This window comes from Coturnix japonica, chromosome 5 (assembly GCF_001577835.2).
Source record: "Coturnix japonica isolate 7356 chromosome 5, Coturnix japonica 2.1, whole genome shotgun sequence".
Taxonomy (NCBI): Eukaryota; Metazoa; Chordata; class Aves; order Galliformes; family Phasianidae; genus Coturnix; species Coturnix japonica.
In genome coordinates, this window is record NC_029520.1 from 4,527,405 (window position 1) to 4,537,853 (window position 10,449).

A 10,449-nucleotide genomic window follows, 5' to 3' on the forward strand; every position below is an offset into this window, starting at 1 on the left:
TCCCTCTGGGAAGCAAAATAAGGTTTGGTGGGTGTGGTCTCTGTAGGGCATAAGCATCACAGAGCTCTGCATCAGCCGTGGTATGGTACATTTGTGCTTAGTTGCAGACTAAAGCCTGGGTGGAAGGTTTGCAACAGCTGGAACAGAACTCACTGCATTTGCCAAAATCTGCCACCAAGGGCTTCTAACTATCATGACTTTGTTGCTCTTAACCCAGCAATCAAGTCACTTGCTATTTTCAATCAGATGAACAGTTAACTATGGGAGAAAAGCAAGTTGTTATTAGCCAGGGGAACAGTTTGGTGCTATGGCAAGTATAAGTCAAAGAAGGAAGAAATGGTTAAAAAATAAAAATAAAAATCTGGAAAACAAAAAACCAACACAGTAGGATAACTTAGTGTGGATGTGAGTGTCACTGTATGTGTTATATCCACTGTTTAACAAATCAGTAATTTTTTTGTTTACCAAAGCACATCCTCTGTGTTCTCCAGCGATACTGTAAAATGATAGAAGTGTGGGTAACAGCTGTAATTCAGTTTGGTTTAAACAAATGACTTCAGTAGAATTTTGCTGTATCAGAAACTGAGGGATGCTGAGTTAATGCTGTGTGTGCCATGAAACTGATTTCTCTTAGAAGGAGAAAGCTTTCATTTCCAGTTGCTTGGAAAAATAGAAAGGGCTCCATTCATCCTGAAGTTGGTTTGCAACATATAAACCTATTGAAACATTTTAAAGCAGGGATCATAGATACTGTTGGATAATTTGCTGTTGAAATGGCACAGTAGTGCTAATTCTATATACCCTTATTCTTACTACAAGTAGAAAGTTTTCTGGAAAGGCAGTGTATGCTTTCGATGTGGTACTGCTGTACTGGTTTGCATCCTGTGCGTTTTATTATCTCCTGTTAATGCAGCCTTTGCTTTATCCAGCTGTCTGCATTTTCAGCTCTTCCAGGTCAAGGTGAGCTACTTCAGAGTAAAAGCTCACATCTCAAATGAGTTGTGATGATGAATATTCCCCTCCTTCTTCAATAATTCTTAAAGAACTTTGGAAACCAAGCAAAATAGCTCCCAAAGGTGATTGAAACTTGTAATTTCTTTCTGCTCAATGTGAGGTTATATAATCCTTCAGCACATTACATGGTTGTCCTGTGGCATTAGGGTATTAGCACTAATGGAAAGACATAGTTATTACAAACAATTCCAAATTTCATGGTGTGTGTCTTAATAGCAAAAAGGGATTTTCTCATGATTAAAAAGAAAAATGGGTGGCAAAGCAAGGAAGAAACGCTTGTTGCCTACGATGATCCCCTGGAGGCTTAATTACTGAAAAAACAAATAGGAGGTAAATGTTCTGGATGTTTACAGGTTAAACATTCCATAACTATCTTTTAAATAAGAGCGTCTGCAGCCTAGGAGCAGCTAATTGCTCAAGGATCACAGCCAGTTATTCTGCCTCGTTTTCCCCCAGGATCGACACTCGCAACAGGATAATTCTTACCCTGATGTAAGTGTCACAGTAGGAACTCAGTGTAATTTGCTGATATGATATCAAAAATAGCATTAAGATAATTACATTTTGCACTTGTGGTGTTTCACAGGCGATAGTACAGCTGTAAATTACTGCATTTGGGTTGTTGTAACCTGGCCACTCCCCACTAAAACAGGTTTCTTTTTTCATTTAAGCTACAACAATGAAGTTACTCCAAAGGTTTGGGGCTTTTCTGGTGTCTTCAACATCCAATATTCTGAGTTAGAGCACGAATTGCAGTATCTATTGCAGTATGTCACCTATGGGATGCTTTTTAGCATAAGCTGTTGCACAGCAGTTTATCTCCAGCACCATCCCATGGCAGTTGCAGTTGAATTCGGGAGGAAGGTTGAAATTAGTAGATTGTTTTCAGTTGCTTGGATATATATTTTTTTTGTTAAACCTTCGTATTGAAAAACTTAGTTCTGTGACAGCAACTTTAATTTCTGAGTTATGCAGCCTCTGTAAGGAAGCTCAGTATGTGCAACCAATAGGATTACCTGATTGCACTGCTGCTCCCATAGCCTAGGCTAATGAGAGTGCAGAGAAAAGGCAGATACATCAAGAAAGCCAGACAGTGGTTTGATTAATATTGGCATTGAGCTCTGGATTTAAACTGAACTCTGCTAGCTTATACCAGGTGACAAAGTGACACAGAGTATTCCTTGCTTGGGTCACAAAGGAAAAAGCTCTTGCTATCACTTAGGCTCAGGATGGTCAGTGACTTTACATGGTCATGTATGAACTTGGTGTTTCTTTCAAGTCTTTTATCAATTTCTGAGAAATACCCACCAAGTTCTGGAAGGAAACAATGTTTTTGTTGGCATTTGCTTTGAGGGAATTGATGCCCATGATTGACTGCTTTCCTTCAAAGACTGCTCAAGAAGCTGAGGTGAGACACTGTGTCAGACCGAATGTTTATTTCTGCAGCTGTTTTCATTTAAAGGAGCAACCATTTAAAATGCGATTGCTCTTTGTGAAAGAGGCAATCTGAGCAACACAGAGTTAAAGCTTGGAAATGGATGCTAATTGGTATGATGAGTTTGAGGGCTCTCCTGCAATGGGCTAAGTCACAGGAAAGAAAAAACATGAAGGCACATCTGACTACAGTTTTTATTTTACTATTGAACAGTGTTAGGGATCCTTTCTGTAGACAGACAAATGCTTGCTATTATTCTGTGCTCAAAGGCAACATTGAAAGTGACCTGGAACAGGCAGGAACTGACTTTTTTCTACTAATATGATATGAAAGTTTTATCGTATTAGGAATTTTCTGTCATAGTGGATTAGTATCAGGTTCTATTAACATTCATTTTTACTAACTTAAAATGAAATGTGCTAACGTGACTACACTATGCTATCACATGAGGAAAAAATGAATGATATGATATTAATGTGATACCATAGAAAGGTTTCAATAGCTCTGTCCCATGGTTAAGTAGGCAGAAGTTAAAAAATAAGGTATGGTAGCTTGGGGTAATGAGTTCATGATATTTCCCAAAGAGAAGACTCCATTTTTCCTTTTATACCTGCCACCAAATTGCATCTGTATTTGCAGAATAGAGTTTTGGAGTAATAAACCTTGCACCTGATTCTTTAATTATGGTTGCTCTAATATTTCTAGGTGAAACTCATTGGGAGCTACAAATACTGAGTGAGTGGCTGAACAAAACAACCTGAGGTGTTCCTGGCTTATTATCCCTTGACTTTTAGCAAAGCAAGTGTTGACTTCTGGTAATATTGTCCTAGAAGCCAAATATTTTAGAAAAGTGGGGAAAAAAAGCCTTCATATTGTGTCCATGATCCATTATGTGCAGAATGCTGTGGCCAGAAATAATTAACAGGCACAAAGGGTGGTAGTTAGTCATTTGGCTGGATGAGTGTACCTGCAAGGTTCCTTTCACCTGGAGCCAAAATCTGATAATAATGGCTAATTTCAGAAGAGTTCAGTCTTATCTAAAATATGACCAGAAAAATGCTCATCATATTTGTGACTCCAAACTTCATAGAGGATGAAATAAGTGATTTTGGCTACTGGATGTAAACTCAAGCCAGCTCTAATTCTGAAAGCCTGTGCTATGGCTTTCCTTTTTATTTTCCCTTTGACACAGCAAATTTCCCACAAGCTGTAGTTTAAAGTAAAACCTTTAAAAAACTCCAGAGAGGTGATGAATTAGAATGCACTTAGTTTCAAAAGCACAGAATTTCATCTGCATTTCTTGTACATCTCAGTTGTTCTGACTTCTTTCAGGAGGAGATTGCTCAGTCATTGAGTTTATCAGTGTTCACTGATACAAAAAATGATGTGGTCTCTGGCCCCAGGGAATTTGGAACTTGTAATGCTCAGTATTGTTCAAAATGCTGACTTGGGATACCAACAGAGGCAAATCTAATCCATGGCTCAGAGCAGGAGAAATAGCCAGCTGGAAAATGCTACTGGGCAGAAGGGTTGGAAAGCCAAGCTTAGGTTGGAATCAACTGGCCTTTCTGAGGTATGCAGCAGAAAATTGTACAAGAGAGAAACAGTTTGAAGCTTTTATGTCAGTATGTTGGTAAACATTTGTTAATTGCATGTAGTCATTAAGGCTGTCAAAGGTGAGATGCCCTAATCGCTGTCCCCAAAGGGTTCAGAAGCATCTTATCAGAATGGCCTTGATTAAAATGGCAGCACTGCTATCCATACTGTACTGCCTTCCATCATTAATAACTGTTATCTCTCTCTTCAGACTGATTTTTTTAATTTTTATGTTTGCAATTACAAGTGATTTATTGGAAGATTCATTGCACAACCCGTCCAGAATCATTAAATTCACCTAGGTTGAATAACCTGATGTTCACCTGGAAATAACCAACTCAGTGACGTTATCTTGCTGAATTTTCAGCTGCCTTCAAAGTACAGCGCTTACCCTTCATTTCTTTTCTTTCAAGTGCAGCAGCTGGGGTAGGGGAGGGAGACAATCTTAATTCATAACAGGAAATTAGCCAAGTCTGAAAGGTGCACGCTAATTACAGAAGGCTGTATATCTTGCGTAGCTGATTGTGCAGCGCAGGTTTCTGAATGGTGGCTATGATTTTTCCAAATAGCATTCAGTAATTTGAAATGTTATTAGGGGATTAACTTTCCATATGAAAAGCTAAACTAATACTTATTAAATGTATTATAACAGCGAGTGGGCCTAAGAAGCTGGCCATTATTTTGCAGGCTGTAGCCACTGCCAAAGATGGAGGAGGGTGTAGGACAACCAGCCCAGTGGGAGGAATGGGCAAGACACCATCTTTCATGCCTTATCCCACTTACATCAGCTGACACAAGGCAAGCTGGTGGGCTCCATTTCTGTATGTGACAAATAAGTGAAAGGCTGGAGGAAAAGAGGGTTAAGGGTTCTTGTGTTGCATCCTTTTTCTACAGTATTAAATCAACCAAGCTATGCTCAGTCACATTGAGTTTTTTGTTATTTCGGAATGCAGCTGACATTCAGAATCTAACCTTTAGGAACTAAAGTCTGCATGTGGCTTTACTGTTTTGAGAAAACAGCTGAATGTCACGCCTTTATGTCACAGTTTTGTTGATACTGGGTAAAGCCATTTTACTTAGTTGATATTTTTAAGCCTCATTAAATGCCTTGTGATGATGAGCATTTTGTAGTGGTGTTAGCTGTCATTTATTCTCTCTCCCATCTCACCAGGTTTTAGGCTTCTAGAGATGCATATGGTCTTTGTGACCTGTGATACTTGTGCAGTGCATGGGAGCTCAGTCTGGATTCTTCTCAGCTAAAAGCATGAGGCTGCAACTAGAGCTAAAGGCTTGTAGTTACAGTAAAGCCACCCATTCCCTAAGAACAAGGCAACAGCAAACATAGATTTTAGATGAAGGCTGCGCAGCTGTGGCCATGGGGAATGGCTGTGGGAGTCTGTGCCACAGTAGTTTGTGCCCCTGGTGACACAGAAGGAAGCTCAAAAAGAAACCATCCTGGTTAGGAAATTATTATTATTATTGTGAAAAAGATGTTCTAATTTAATCATATCACTTACAATGAGTTATATGTATTCTTTGTCTTGGAAAGGTCTTTGGCCAGTCTGAGTATGATTCTTGGCCTTTCTTTATAGACTTATGTCTCTAGCTGTCTTCTTTCTTTGATAGGTTAACTGGCAGATTTCCTATTTCTTCCTAGAAGGGCTGGCATCTTCTCTTTAACCAACATCCTAATGCTTTTATGTGTAAGTAAATGGTGTTTTTTCTCCTCACCTGCTGTATTAATCAAGGCTTACTTTTCTTTGCATTTTACCGCTGATTCTGAAACTGTTAGCCTAGCACAGTCTTTATAGTGATCTTCATGTAGCCTATCAAATATCCTTTGTGCACATTTCTGGAATACATTCACTGTTCTACATATAATATATTTTTTTTCATGCAATTAACTTCCTGTACAAAACTTGGGGAAAATTATTCAGAACATCTCTGCACCAAGTTCTCATTGCTTCCCTCTGTCTATCCTCCTGGTAAGATCCTTGAAGGCTTTTTTTTTTTTCCTATGGGCATCTCTGAAACCATTAATCAAACCACTAGTGTGCTTGTTTTAAATGTTTCCCTCACTTGGTGTTCTAAAATGGTTTTTAACCTTTCCCTACATACATTTTCTGTTTCCCTAGGCTTTCCCTTAACTAATGGTATTATGATGGTCTCTTTCTTGCCTTTGGGGATCTCTCTTGAACTACATGAACTTGTTAAGTGTCGGTGAAGACTTCTCTCAATTTCTGTTCCTGCCTTTTTTGCTCTCTCAGAAATCTGATGTCTAGCCTGTGAGCTGAGCCCTAAGGAAGCCCAAAGTGGTAGTACATACTTCTGCAATAGAAAGGGACATAAAGCACTCCCTTACTCCCTTGCATGGGCCACTCAGGTAGGGCTCAGCTGAAGGAGCCATTGTTACCACTCAGCAGATGGAAGAAATAAAATCATATCACAAAAAACTGGCACAAATGACCGGAGGATCAAGGACCCGCTGACCAAGCACAGACCAAGGAAAGGCACTGCCCCACAGAAATGTCTTCAAGGGCACAGGTGAGGCTGGTTATGCACCAATGGCACATTAGGCAGTTAGGACTTCTTCAGCTGTTGATCCAGTTTGCCTGAATGTGAGAAACATTCACCTACTTGTCCTTGGTGTCATTAGTGCATAATTTGCATTGATACGTTAAAGTTGTAAAGGTTGGGGGAAAAGCCCTAAAACCTGCCTCATGAGAAGCGTTCAGGTAGATTGCAACAAATATAGCTCACAGGACAGTTGAGAATGAATCCTATCAATATACTTTTTTTTTTTTTTTTTTTTTTTTTTTTTAGTTTGTGAAAAATATCATTCTGGAAAAGAAATTCTTAATTCTTTTTATCCTGATATAATACAAAACAAAACCAAAACAAATCCTCTCCTGTTGAGAGGTTTTTAGCTGTATGATTCACTCTTGTTTATGTTTCATTTGGCTTAGCCTTTTTCTTTTAATACTTAATCAAATCTTTCACTTCTCATATTCTGTGGATGGGTTCAAAAGCTTTTTTGTTTATCTTATGTATTGTTCCATATATCTGTCTTGAGCCATGTTGGCTTCTCTTGTCATTTTGACACTGATTTACTGGAATGAACTTATATTTTAAACTCTGCTACTGTTCCTTAAATGCCTCCCATTCTACATTAACATTTCTCAACAACAGTTAGTTCTAATTAGTTTTTTTCCAGCCTGTTTGCAAATCTAGCACTATGTCTTCTGAGAATAAAAACATAAGAATATCAAACAATAGATGATCAAGCGACTTTGCCAGTAGTTCATCCATGTTTTACTTAGGCTTGTATCTAATTGCGTATTTACCAAAAGCCATTTCATACTTAAAGAACAAAGTTTTATTCTATCAGAATACTTGATTCAGAAATGAATGTGTTTCAGTGACTTGTAGATTTCTATTACAACTTTCTTATTCCTATTGACATATTTACATGTTCTTTACAGCAGCAAAAAAAAAAAAAAAAAAAAAAAAAAAAAATTGGACAAGGATTTCTTTCTGTGGTGCTTTTTGTCTGCAAGGATTGCTTAAAAACAGTGCCTGTGGATGTAAATAAGAGTAGATACACTGAAAAATAAGAGAGAATTAATACTAGCTGAAAGTTGACTCTTTTGCAATAATGCAAATAATGCAGTTGACTCTTTTTTATAATGCTATTTCTTCATGGTTTGGTGGTCTTGAGGTATGAGTTTTAGTCCACTAGAATTGTAACTGTGGAACTGTGATTGTTTTATTACCTATGTTACTGTAACTCTTAGGAATCCAAGTCAGGAGGCACAATCTCCCGTGCTAAGCACTGTACCACAGTTGAACCAAAAGACATTGTCAAAGAATTCAGCACTGTCTGTGCTGTGGTTTAAAGATAAAAGCTTTCATAAACATCCAGATAGGAGATCATAGTTATTGGTGACTGAAGGCTGGAAAGAACTTGAAAAGTGAAGATGTTGGGTGTTGGTTGGAACGGAGAGAGTGGAGTACTGGCTTCTATCAAAGCAAACTGCTGCACCTTGCATGAGTAGGTATTTATAGCAAGTGTGGCACCAGTAGTTCTCATCTCTCAAATTTTCCAAAGGGGTAGATCATCAGAAGTGAAATAGATTTCATCCATGCCAGGCTAGTTTTCAGATCTGATTAGAAAGCAGCAGGATGGGTGAAATTCTCCTCTCCCTTTGCAGCACTATTTCTGCCTACATATATGTATCCCCATCTTTGTGCCTGCTCGTTCTACCCTAAGCTTCAATGCCAATTTCACAGCACTTAGGTGACTCTGATGTTTGGCTTGTTTCCTACATGCCAGGAGCTCAGATGCAAGGATGACACATGAATGAGCACAGACTTGAGAGAGGAGGATTTTTATAGATATAAGAACTATGGCAATCTCAGCAAGAAAACTGTCTCACTTGATTTTTTCCTGTGTTGTACTGTGGTATGAAAGAAATACTTGACACTGTTGTCATGTTACCTTTCTTCCCCAAACAACCTGCAGGATCTGCAATTTAGACAAAGCATTCAGTATTAAAAAGCAAGCAGGACACCACGTGGTGCTCCTTAACAGCACCTACATGGATGGTGTGCCTTCCTATCTGCATTACACAGCCTCCACCATGTGCTGCATTGTGGCTTCCTTGTGCTCTTCTGTGGCTGTGTAAGAAATGAGAGAACTCCTTGCACAACTACCTGTGCTGGATGGCACTGGGGAGGCAGTTCCAGGCGTCCTTTGTGTATTTAAATAGGCACAATAAGGAAGGGACGAGTGTTGTTCCAGCAATGCAGGGCTCTTTTGTATCTGAAACTGTTCCAAGTTTTATTAGGAACAAGGTGGGGACAGTGCAGAACCTGGCTTTGCTCACAAAGCATGTAATCTTTTCCCATTAAGTGCATTTTTATATTGAATTTTAAATGTGACTTTGTAGGCAGCACAATCGTCTCCTTAAGGCACATCTGCAAGTTTGGCACATGCGTAAATGTAGAACTTTGATTTGTTGCTGCTCTGATCAACGCCTATTAACAGCATAGTGTGTAGGTAAGAAAGTACAGAAGTAGGGTGTAATGCAGTCAAACACAGAAGTCTATTTTCAGTTCTATTCTGAAAAAAATGTAGCATAAATAGCCCAGTGTCAAACGCTATTTGAGTATTGTTTCTTACTATGTTTGATACACTTTCTGGAAAATCTAGTATGTCTGACAAGGAATGAATCCTACACAGTTTCTCTTCTTGCTGTTACCATCTTCCCAAACTGAGCAGAGGAGGCTGTAGAAAATGCTAACCCTAGTATGCCTGGTCTGATGTCTTTGTGTCTAGGCAATACTGGAAGAAATACAATGAGAAAGCTATCCAAAAAGCTTCCCTGTAAGCCCTGTCAGAATCTGCAGTGGTAAAGGCAATACAGTGTGTGGTTGAATTTTATTCTTCATTATGTCTGCAGTAACGATAAGGCAAGCGGGCAAATGGGAGAAAAGGTATTAAAATAGAACAGCATTTGTGGGTAAATGAGTTGATCTGCACATCATAGCGCAGCCATCTCACTGTGCTGTCTGTAACCTTTAGCCACATCTTGGATTGCAGACTTGTGTTACGTTCTGACAATAACCACACCGTTTTGCTGACTTATTTTGACAGTTTATGTCCAGTTACTTCCAGTGATTTGCAAAGCTGACATCTCCCTTTAGTGAACCTGAAACTATTCTCTGCTGTATTGCCCAGATGTTTTTAATGTGCCAGCCGTTCATGAAAAGCAGGGGCAATAGAACAAGGCTCCTTCTCACTGAACCCATTGAGGTGTAGGTCCAATAGCAAACATGGAGTGTGAAAGGTGCTATAGTGTAGATGAGGACTGGACCACTGATGGGTACTTCTGTGGTCAGAGGTGTGTTTTTATGAATTCCTCACACTATAAATACCACCGTTTTTTGCTCCTTAGCACGTATTGTGGTCTGTGAGTCAGAAGAATATGATCTTTCCTTATGGTAAAATGTATCTGATTGAGTTTATTTATACTGACAGCTTTCCTAAGTTAACTTCTCTCTGAATTCCCAATTCATGTAATAGCTTTCTTCCTGCTTCTCACTTTTGATCTACCTTTGTTCTGCCTATGAAGTATAGGAAGCTGATAGTTATTTTATATTTATATTTCAAGCCTGCTTAATGTTTAATGAGGCTGAATGTGTTGTAAAAAGCTTCAAAATGCTCACACCCGTTAATATTTCACGCCGATCTACAGAGACAACTATATTGATCTTTTAAGTATCTGCTAAACAAGACAAGGAAGAAATTAGATTTTGGTCAGTTTAATTTGGCTGGTGACTTAAATAGCTTCTAGAGCATTATCATCTTTTAAAATGTTTTGTTTCCACTTGGATAAAGTAGA